This window comes from Pistacia vera, unplaced genomic scaffold, assembly GCF_008641045.1.
Source record: "Pistacia vera cultivar Batoury unplaced genomic scaffold, PisVer_v2 Contig723, whole genome shotgun sequence".
Lineage (NCBI taxonomy): Eukaryota > Viridiplantae > Streptophyta > Magnoliopsida > Sapindales > Anacardiaceae > Pistacia > Pistacia vera.
The window spans coordinates 412,102-423,596 of NW_022196583.1; the positions used below are offsets into that span (position 1 = coordinate 412,102).

Consider the following 11,495-nt stretch of genomic DNA (forward strand, 5'->3'; position numbering starts at 1 on the left):
GGAAATTCATAATATTATGGTAATATTATGATTTTGTACCACCTAATAATCCATCCATGTTTCGTCAATTATTAGATCTTTAGTATACTTTAACATATTATAATAAAGGAAATTTATAATACTACGTTGGTATTATGATGTACACAGAATAATCCATCCATGTTTGGTCAATTATTTATTACATTTAACAGCTGTTAAGCACAATTAATTTGGATGATGCATCATGCATAATATTATGGTGATATTATGATTTGGTACCACCTAAAAATCCATCCATTTTTCGTCAATTATTTGATCTTTAGTATATTTTAACATATTATAATAAGAGTAATGAAATTTATTATGAATATCCTAGGAATAGCGGTATTGGTGATGAGGATGATCTTATCCCAATTAGAAATGAGGATGAAAACCCTAACTCGGTAATTAGTTCATCATCTAATTACGAGGATCACTCTAAAAACCCGGAGACGTGGGTAATTCCGAGGTTAACCCCTAGAGAAGTTTTTGAAAAACGCTCTAAGTGGTTATTCAAAGCTGAAGGCTTGGAAGATGTACACGAAAAGCCTGTTCGTATAACATTATCTCAGTCTCGAGAAGGTGAATTAATACTCTCGGACGATGAGTGGCTACAGAAGGTTAGACATCTTGCCAAACGGGTAAATGGCAAGTATAACTATGTACAACTTGGTGCTGTACAAATTCGTGTGCAAGGACTATTCCGTGGAGGAATGAATGTACCTGTTTAGGTTGTTTTACTGGACAGACGATGGCTTACGTTTAGCAAAGCTTTAGTTGGCGGTTTTCACGCTAATTTAGCTTTGGGAGATGCCTATGGGACTGTTAAACCATGATATATGGTTAGTCTCACAGATCCAAATCTTAAACGGATTATGGTTCTTCGAATTCATACTTCGGGATTAGAAGACTTGATGGCTTCTAGTGACGGAATAGCTATTCAGTATAGGTTGATTTATCGCTTGATAAATTCTGTTAATCCTATACGAATGAACTCTGGTGCAGACACAACGGTTCATGGCCCGGGACAGGATTCTATAATTCCAATTCGACCTACGGTCGTCAACGCTAAGGCTCTTACATGGCCGAAATGATGGGTTTTAGACTATTCACCGCAGCCCAGCGTGGTGGAATTAAACCCAAATCGGGGAATTCAAATCCAGGAACTTGATAATGAGGTTAAGGTTACTCTTCCTACGCCTAGAAACTCGGAGTCTCTAGAGCGGAATAAAGAGGTTCAGCCCATTATATCAAGGAAAAATATTCTGGAAACAGATGATACTGCTAGTGATGCCGGAAGTAGCGGTAGCAGGAAAATAGTGGGGTATAAATCTGTGCAAATTCCCGTATATGAAGACAAAACATCAAGCACGAAAATGATGATGAGTCATGAAATGCATTGTCATGCGATAGTTTAGGGAACTATTGACACATGCATACGTGCAAAACTGTGTTTTCCAGAATATGAGGAATATACTCTGGATGTTCTTGTAGACACAAGAGCAACCAAATGTATTGCAAGGAAGCAATGCTTTCCACAGGAGCTTTGGAAATCATTGGAGAAACCAATCCTAAATACGGTTGCGGATGGAGGCCAAAGTATGATCACGGATGTGGCAGAGAATGTGGTTGTACTGTTAAACGAGAAAGAATTCACTCTAAGGGAAGTCCTAATAGCGGATTACTTAGAGGTAGATTTTATTCTCGGAAATAACTTTCTGCGAGGACAAGCAGAAGTTAGACCTTTTACTCAGGATAATGACCACATTATTCTCGGAGGACATAAAATCCCTATTCTTGCTAAGCCTGAAGTTTCAAAAATCAGAAACGGTTTTAGACCGGTGAAACTAAGGCAAGAAGTAGATCACATTGTTTTCCAGATTTTGGAAAAGGAAAGATGGTGGTTGAAAACTTCTAATGCAGAAGAAGTGGATGAGGCTTGTAATGTTTTCTTTTAAAGACTGTATCCTAGTCATCATATAAACCGGATCGCATGGGATATATCGCAGGAGGTTGACCTCTCTGGTGCATGTCCTAAGAGCACGGATAAATTCAAACATAAGGAGAACATCTTGAAAATTGAAAACAAGAGCCAAGAAAACTCTTTAAGGATTGAAGAACTTGTCAAATCCTTTAAAGAGGAACTTTCTCCATGCTTTGATGATCAACCATTAAAGTTATGGGAAAGGAACGGTGTTTATGCTTCACTTGAATTAAAAAGGAAAGATGATAAAATTGTGACCAAATCTTTTTCTTATACTCCTGATGCCGAGGAGGAATTCAGTAAGCAAATACCGGAATTGCTAGAAAAGCAATTGATACGCGCCAGTAAAAGTCCACACTCTTCACCAGCATTCATGGTTATGAATAGAGTTGAGCAATTAAGAGGAAAAGCGCGGATGGTTATCGATTATAGGCAATTAAATAAGAAAACCATTGACGATGCTTATAAGATATCAAACAAATTAGCTTGTTTGAACAAAGCTAGATTTGGAAAAATCTTCTCAAAATTCGATCTGAAGTTAGGATTCTGGCAGATCAGAATGGCGGAGTCAAGCATTCCTTTGACGGCTTTCACCTGTCCGAAAGGATTGTTTGAATGGATGGTTTTGCCTTTTGGACTTAAGCATAAGCAAGCACCATCAATATTCCAGAGGAAAATGGATCAAGTTTTTTGGGACTTATCCAACTTTTGTATAGTCTATGTTGATGATGTTTTGGTTTTTAGTAAAACCAAGGAAGAACATGTAAATCATCTTAGACTGGTAAGCAAAAGGTTCCTTGATAATGGAATGATTCTATCTGAACGAAAGATAGAATGGTTTAAGAACAAGGTGAAGTTCTTAGGCGTAGAGATAGGTGAAGGAGGTATTCAACTCCAAGAACATATCTCGAAGAAGTTGCTGGATTTTCCAGACGTGATGGAAGATAAGCATATGTTACAGCAATTTCTTGGATTAGCCAATTACATGCGTGAGTATGTGCCCAATCTCGCTAATGTAATTAGTGGCCTAACGCTTAAGGTTAGTGACAAAGTGCCTTGGATTTGGACACTTGAAGACACTAATTGTATTAAGCGGACAAAAGCCTTGACAAAGCAGTTAAAACCATTAAAACTCCCAGATGATGAGGATAAGCCCATTATTGAAAGTGATGCATCTCACTTGTATTGAGGAGGTGTGCTTAAGGCTAAAGGTACTGATAATATTGAACAGATTGTTCGATATGCGTTAGGAAAATTCTCTCTTGTTGAAATAAACTATCCTGTTCATGAAAAGGAAGTTTTAGCAGTGAAAGAATGTATTGACCGATTTCGATTGCTCGTAATTAGTCAGGAATTTACTTTAAGGACAGATTCTAAATATTTAAAAACTTTTATAAAATTTTCTTTAAAGGATGACAAATCTAGATTAATCAGATGGCAAATTTGGTTTGCATATTATAAAATCAAGTTTGAATATATTTCTGGTTAATCTAACTTTGTTGCTGACTTTTTGTCCAGACATTTCTCTAAAGATTTGCAGGAAAATGACGGACAAGAAGGAAACTGGAAGTCACTTCTCATGCTCCAAGTGTAAACAACGAGGACACTTGAGAAGGAATTTCCCTTTGAGGATCACTTCGACTTCAAAAGTTACTGCTAAAAAGAAGAAAACTGCGGATAAGCAGGCGGCTTCTTCTTCTAAGCAGGTTACTGCAGTGCAGCAGGTTAAAGAAGGAAAGCGTCGAGATTATGACTCTGATACTTCGGAAAGAAGGAACCCAAGATTTCAACGATTGAAGGGTGAAACTTCTACGAAGGAAAATACTTCTGAAAAGGAAATTATTCCTAAGAAGGAAAAAACTCAGAAAAAAGCAATAGTTTGCTGGTCTTGTAAACAGGAAGGACATGAATGGGCCAATTGTCCACTGCCAAAGACAAAACATTCTGAGGAATCATCGTCAGGCGCTGTAAGCGTGGTGACTCCACAAAAGAAGCGGTTAATTGATGCAGATATTTGTGAGAGGTTTAGTTTTCCAGAAGGCTTAAGATTAACTTCAGCTAGTCAAACACTCTGGGAGAATCTGAAAACCCAAATCAGGATCGCAATGACGACAGGACAAGGCGAAGTACAGCTGCAGAAGTGTTTAGAAAAGCTAGCAAGAAGGTTAGCATGGCTGGAAGCTGATAAACTGTTCTATGAGGACGAAGAGTTCAAAGGAACTGACGTACTCTATGCAGCAGGAATTCAAAAACTTGAGATAATGAGGAAATGTCATTTGTGTGACATGTTAAAACTCAAACTTGAGAATTTGAATGATTTAATAGTAAAATTGGGAAAAACTGACTTGACTGATTTAGTTTAAGGATTATCAGTTTATCCTAATAGAGCTATGGAATTGTTCGTTCCATGGAAAATCTTTAGAAAAGGTTTCTGTAGAGATCTTTTGACTAAAGGATGGATCGATACAATGCAAATTGACGTACAGGAAGCAATGATGGACCTGAATATGCCAGACGCGGTTAAGCAGATGCTCTGTGTATTAAATCTGAAGGTCGACATATTCACTTGCATGATTACTTCCTCATTGCAAGAGAGCTATGATGTTCAGCCTGTACAGATATGAGAATTTCTTGTAGGAGAACCATGGTACCAAATTATGTTAAATAGTGCGGTAAAAATGGGTTCTTATGCGCTAGAAGAAATTCAGAAAAAAGAAGAGGAAGATTGGACCAGGTTACACATTGCCAAAATGTTACTGGTAAAATCTAAACTGGAAGAACTCGTGAGAGTAAATGCTACTGTCCATATTCAGAATGGGATCGTGGTGGTTATACCAAACAAGTATGCATTGATCTAGGACACTCTGTTTCAACACAATCAAGCCCAGTTGAAAACATTGTTAGAAGGGTTCGAATTAGCCCATCTACCAAAACAGGCCTTGATGGAAGGTACAATTGATCTTCTAAGGTTGGTCTTAGCCCATGACCAGGAAGCGCAAGAGGATGAATCTCTGAAAGGATTTCTTGATCTGATTAAAACGGATAATTTCAAAGATCAATAAATTCTAAGAGGATGGAAATTTGGACAGCCGTAAACGTCCAACATGTATACACGACGTGTATCAAACAGCGAAACAATACGTGGACATCTAGGATGTTGCCGACAGGATTCAATGATCCAGATTTAAAGAGGCGTTGGATATTGACTTTATAATAAATGTAAAATTTTAGTCGTCTGTAATAAAATGTTTGTAAGGCACATAGGAGACATGTAGACCCCAGTGTCATTATCATTAAGTTTTATTACAATTTAGCTAAAGGTTATATTTATTTTTCTTTTACTTTTTCTTTTGTTAAGTCAAAGTCTTATTTAAGACTTGTTGTACAATTGTTTAAAGCTTTGTACGTTAGTTTAGACTTTTTGTAAGTTTTGTTTCTTTTGCTTTTTCTCACGGATTCAATTTCAATTGAAGTCCGGAACTTCTCTATATAACGAGAAGTGTATATACATTTTATTCAAGAGAAAATTAATAATATTTTCAGTTTGTGAAAAATTCTCTCAATCTCTTGTCTACTTTTAATTTGTACACTCGAGACAAAGAAAAATGTTTATTCAAGACGATTGATATCCAGATATGAATTATTCTGTTAACTGAATTTATATAATTTTTCTTCTAATTAATTAACTAGGTTGTTTAGTTATTAATTGTAATAATATTTGTTAGACTGGGTATAAAAAATATTATCAATTATTTATTACTTTTAATAGCTGTTAAGCACAATTAATTTGGATGATGCATCATGCATGTCATACTCCATTGTATTTAAAATTTTATCATTATAAATAGAGAGAACGACATTTTTCCACCAAGGTTTGGCAAAATTACCTTTCCCACCCTTCAAGTTTCAAAATGACACTTTCTTACCCTTCATTAGGTTCTGTTATGTTTTCCGTTAATATTTTACTGAAAAGACAAAAACACCTTTAAATATTTGACTTTATAAATTTTTTATTATTTTTTTAATTAACCAAAAAGTAAAATATTAAAAAATCAAAAAAGAAAAAATAGTTAACTCCACCTAAAAAATTAGGAGTAATGCTATGAAATTGTTTAAAGTTAAATAACTTTAATATTCATTTATTTATAATGTCATCAGTATCTCATCGCTATTATTTAATAATCTACTAAATTTATAGTATTTTTCATAATGTAATGTTTTTTTATTTTTACTAATTAATATGGAAAATCAATATTCTCAATTAATTAAATAAACAAAGGAAAAAATATATCACTACACTTGAACTAATAAATAATCAAGTAAAGACTTAAAATTAACTAAATTTTAATTTATGATAAACTATTTAAAGGTATTTTTATCTTTTCAGTCAAATATTAACAGAAAATACTAACAGAACCTGATGAAGGGTGGGAAAGTGTCATTTTGAAACTTGATGGGTGGGAAAGTGTCGCTTGCCAAACCTTGGGTGGGAAAATGTTGTTCTCCCTTATAAATATATTAAATTTGGTCCGGGTTTGTAATCGTTGGTCACATGTCTCACCAGTGAATAATATATGTAGCTGGAAAGATCGTATCTTTTGTATTTAAATATTTTAATACATTTCTCTCACTGCTTTGAAAGATGAATCAAGGCTAACAGCTTACCCTTCAAGAATGGAGGGTCAAATGTCTCACCAGTGAATGATAGCTGTAGCTACAAAGATCATATATTTTATATTTACCTTAAATCGTAACCTTTTTTTAAGAATCATTAATTAATTGTTTTCTTCACCTCGCAAATGCTATAACGCTATACATATCTTACTTAAATCATCTTTTAATCGATCATTTCCCTTCATTATCAAAGGTATCCATGGAGAAAATAGAAGCCTCGGCTGCAGTAGAAGAGCTAAGCAATGAGATTCAAGAACTACTGTTGAACCTTCCCACAGAAAAAAACTGGGAAGGAACTTCCCTCTATCAATACCAAGGATGTTGGAATCGATCTCAATACGTTTCTGCCACGATCTCCTTTCAGAGACACTTCCAAGCAAAAGAGAGTGACATAATATTAACCAGCTTTCCAAAATCAGGCACCACTTGGCTCAAGGCCCTCGCTTTCACCATTGTCAACCGTTCTCGTTATCCTCTAGAAAATAGCCCCTTGATCACCACCCCTCCTCATCAGCTTGTTCCTTTCTTGGAGGTTGATCTTTACTTGAAAAATCAGTCTCCGAATCTTGAAGACTTTCCTAATCCAAGGATTTTGGCCACGCATGTCCCGTATGCTTCACTACCGAATTCCATTTTGAATTCTGATTGTCGCATCGTCTATGTAGCCAGAAATCCTTTGGATCAATTCATCTCCCATTGGAATTTCTTGTCTGGATCTCAACAGCAAAACATGAATCTGGTTTCGGTTGAGGAAGCTTTTGAGATGATTTGCAATGGAGTCCAAACCTATGGCCCCGTTTGGGAACATATTTTGGGGTATTGGAAGGCTAGCCAAGAGCAACCACACAAAGTACTATTCTTGAAATATGAAGAGATGAAAGAGGACATCCAATGTAATGTTAAGAATTTGGCCAATTTCTTAGGATGTCCCTTCACTGAAGATGAAGAGGCTCAAGGAGTGATAGAAGAAATATCAAAGTTTTGTAGTTTTGATAACATGAAAAATTTGGAGGTGAACAAAAATGGTATTTATAGGAGGTTTAAAAATGAAGCCTTCTTCAGGAAAGGTACAGTGGGAGATTGGAGAAATTATTTAACACCTTCAATGGCCGAACGCATGGAGAAGATACTTGAAGAAAAGTTCAGTGGCTCAGGTTTATCCTTTATGAAATCCTAGAAGCTCAAAAAAACTTTTATTTATTGGTTGCATAGCCAGCTTTCGTGTGTTTGGGTGATTTCTCTTTAATTTTATCAAATTTGAATAAATTGATGTAAGTAAACTAGTTGGTTTGACGTATTCTTGTACTTGTTTTTTTTTTTTTTTCAATAGAAATTATGTTTTTAGATGTTTTAATTGCGTTAAAAATAAAAGCATAACATTCAAACTGAAATATTTATCATTGATACTGAATAATTCATTCTAAAGGAAAATACTTACTATATATTACAAGTTTTACTTTAATAATTATTGGAAAAATTATATTAATTACAAAGTGATTTATATAGATTATTGGTCATTTTTTAGTCCAGACATTCTGATATTAATTTCATCAATGCCATATTAAATCACCATTGGATTGATATTACAATTTAAATCTAATTGTATATATTTATGATCCTGAAAATTAATATCAGAGAATTACTCCAAGTTATATTTTTAAATTATAAAAATAAGAAAGAGGAGATAAAATTAAAATTTAACGTCAAGAATTTGGCCGATTTCTTAGGATTTCCTTTCACTGAGGATGAAGAGAGGGCAAGGAGTGATAGAAGAAATATCAAAGTTTTGATACTGTGAAAAGTTTGGAGGTGAACAAGGGTGGTAAAGGCGGAGTGGGAGATTGGAAGAATTATGTTACATTACCTTCAATGTCCGAACGATTGGAGACGTTATTCCAAGAAAAGTTCAGTGGACCACAGATATTGATATGATTCAGAATATATATATATATATATAACCCAATTTTTATTGGTGAGTTGTAAAATAACCTCTTTTAAAAAGTTTTTGGCTCTATAATCCTCCATATCTATAAAGAACCAGAATGCCCTTACATCTATACACGAATAATGAACGCAGTCTTCTAAAAAGTAGTTTACTTAAAGAACCAGTTCCAAGCTCGAGATACTGACATTATTTTAACCAGTTTTCTGAAATTAGGCACCACTTGGTTAAAGGCTCTCACTTTCACCACTGTCAACCGTTGTTGTTGGGCATTACAAAATTCTCCCTTGGTCACCACTCCTCCTCATGAGCTTATACCTTTCCTTGAGCTTGATCTTTACTTGAAAAACCATTCTCCGAATCTTGAAGATCTTCCTACGCCAAGGATTTTGGCCACACATACTCCGTGTTCTTCCTTACGCACATTGATTCTGAGTTCTAATTGTCGTATTGTTTACATTTATAGAAACCCCTTGGATCAATTCGTCTCCCGTTGGAAATTGTTTGTCGATTTCGTCAACCCAACGTTTTCACATGATTAAGCTTTTGACCACGTTAGTGATGGAGTCCAAAGTTATGATCTCATGTGGGTACATATGTTGGGATACTGGATGGCCAACAGTAAGCAATCCCAAAGAATATTGTTCTTGAAATATAAAGCCCAGGTTTGTTACACTTCTGCATCATTATTTTATTATCCTATTTAGATTAAAGAATATGATATGTGTTTGTTGACTTATAGGGCTAATCTAATCTAAAAATTAATCCAATTCAAGTAAAGATTTTTTTATCTAAAAATGAAAAGAGGGTTGAATTTGTTTTTAGATTATCTAACTTTATTCAATTGAAAATAGTTTTCTTTCTCTCCATGAAAGTTTTAATCACTTTACCGAGTAGATTAAACCTAAGCGGAATGGGTTAACATGTTCATTTGTGCATTTTGTAGGGGTGTTCGGTTCCGGGTATCCTGCACTTTTTGAAGGAACCAGAACCGGAACCGACGGTTCCTTGAAATTTGGAACCAAAATCGGAACTGACGGTTCAGGTTCCTAGGTACCCAGAACTGACGGTTCCGATTTCTAGGTACCTAGAACCAGAACCGGTAACAACGGTTTCGGTTCCGATTCTGGGTACCCTATAAAATTCATGACCCCCCAAAAGTTTTTAAAATAACAAAAAAACCCTTAAAACTTACAAATACCCCCCCACCTGGCAGTTGTTAACAAAAATAAAATTACAAATTATAAATTACAATCTCCATTACTTTGTAAAGGTAGATTCTCAAAAGTCAAACCAACTTACTTTAAATGTTATGAAATATAAATATAAATGTTTTCACATGATCTTTTCTACAAAAGCTTTTATTAGCTCCCCTAATCTTTAATTTTATTTTATATTAGTCTCGGTTCCTGGTTCCTGGTTCCGATTCTGGTTCCTAACTATAGGAATCGGAACAGGAACTGCACAGTAACGGTTCCAAATTTTTGGAACCGAAACCTACCCATTGACGATTGGTTCTGGGTAGGAACCAGAACCAAACCCAAGGTACCCGTCGGTTCCAGTTCCAACCGGTTCTTTTGAAAACCCCTAGCATTTTGTGTTGGCTTTTTAATTATCAATATAAACAATGTATCCAAGACAAAATGTAAAGCACACAATACATTTTTACATGGTTTGACAACTTGTCTACATCTATGTGACTACATTCAGATAAAGCTAATCCACTATAGTAAACATTTATAGTTCAATTACAAAGCCAAAGTTAAGCATCATTGCTAAACACTCCCCGTTATATGACAATGCTTCAAACTTCACCCTTTAGTTGAACTTCGAACTACCAAGCTAGCTTTACTCCACAAGACCACCTAGTTACCCTTGAGCTCCTCTCAAGGTTCAACGCCGAAGACGCACTTAAACTTTGTTAGCTTGAAATCCCATCAAGCATCATCTATGGAATACCCACATTCCACCCGTGAACAACACAATGCAACAAGGTATTTGTAAACCTACCTAAAGCTTATGAAACCTGACTCAAAATAAAAGAAACCTCAAAGAATATGCAGAAAACTTATAGAGATATATTCGAAGATGAATATAAAGAAACTTGCGCACCAATGCAAGGGGACAGCCAGCCAACATGTTTTTTTGTGTTTAGCCATTTTGGGAAAGTTTTCACCAAACTTTCTATGGACCTCAATAAAGCAAAACGGATTTTCTGATCCACCTAATGAGCTAATTACAAGTGTACTAGGACCATTTACACGTCTCAGATAAGAATAAAATCTCAACATCAAATGGAGACAAAACATGTGTATGTAAATATCTTGCTAGGCACATGTTACCACACGAACAAGGAGAGTGGCGACACCAGAAAAACATAAAATGATTGTGCATAAACAAGGTGATGTTACGACTAAAAAATCAGTATTATCACACTGAATTCATAATTTGACAAAAATACTTATAATCTCCCCTTTTGTCAAACTTATGAACAAAGTATAATCTTTTCATAAACGCATATGTCTCAAACACAATTTCAATTAATCAACAAGAGACAAGTGATAAATACAACATAAAAACACATCTCATAAGAAGCATAATCATCGAGGCATTGAGATAAGTTAAAAACAAAAAACATCAGGTAGAAATTAAGCAAAACACAATCAATATCATCAATCAAAAAACAGTTTTGCATTAAGTTAAATCAAACTAAACCAAATCAGTTTGAAATCAATGGCTTAAATGCAAAAAGCTTAGCTGATTGGTAACACAAGTCGGCTACAGCCTAATGGCTACCACAGTAACCACACTATAGGACAATTACTTTTTCATTAATTACATGGTGAGAATTCCAACTATCCAGCAGCATTTTCTCTG

The 11,495-nt window shown here is 35.1% G+C and overlaps 1 pseudogene; it reads left to right on the top strand.

Annotated features, from left to right (window-relative positions):
* Positions 1-6,875: 6,875 nt before the first annotated feature.
* Positions 6,876-7,922, top strand: LOC116114819 (annotated as a pseudogene).
* Positions 7,923-11,495: the final 3,573 nt, after the last annotated feature.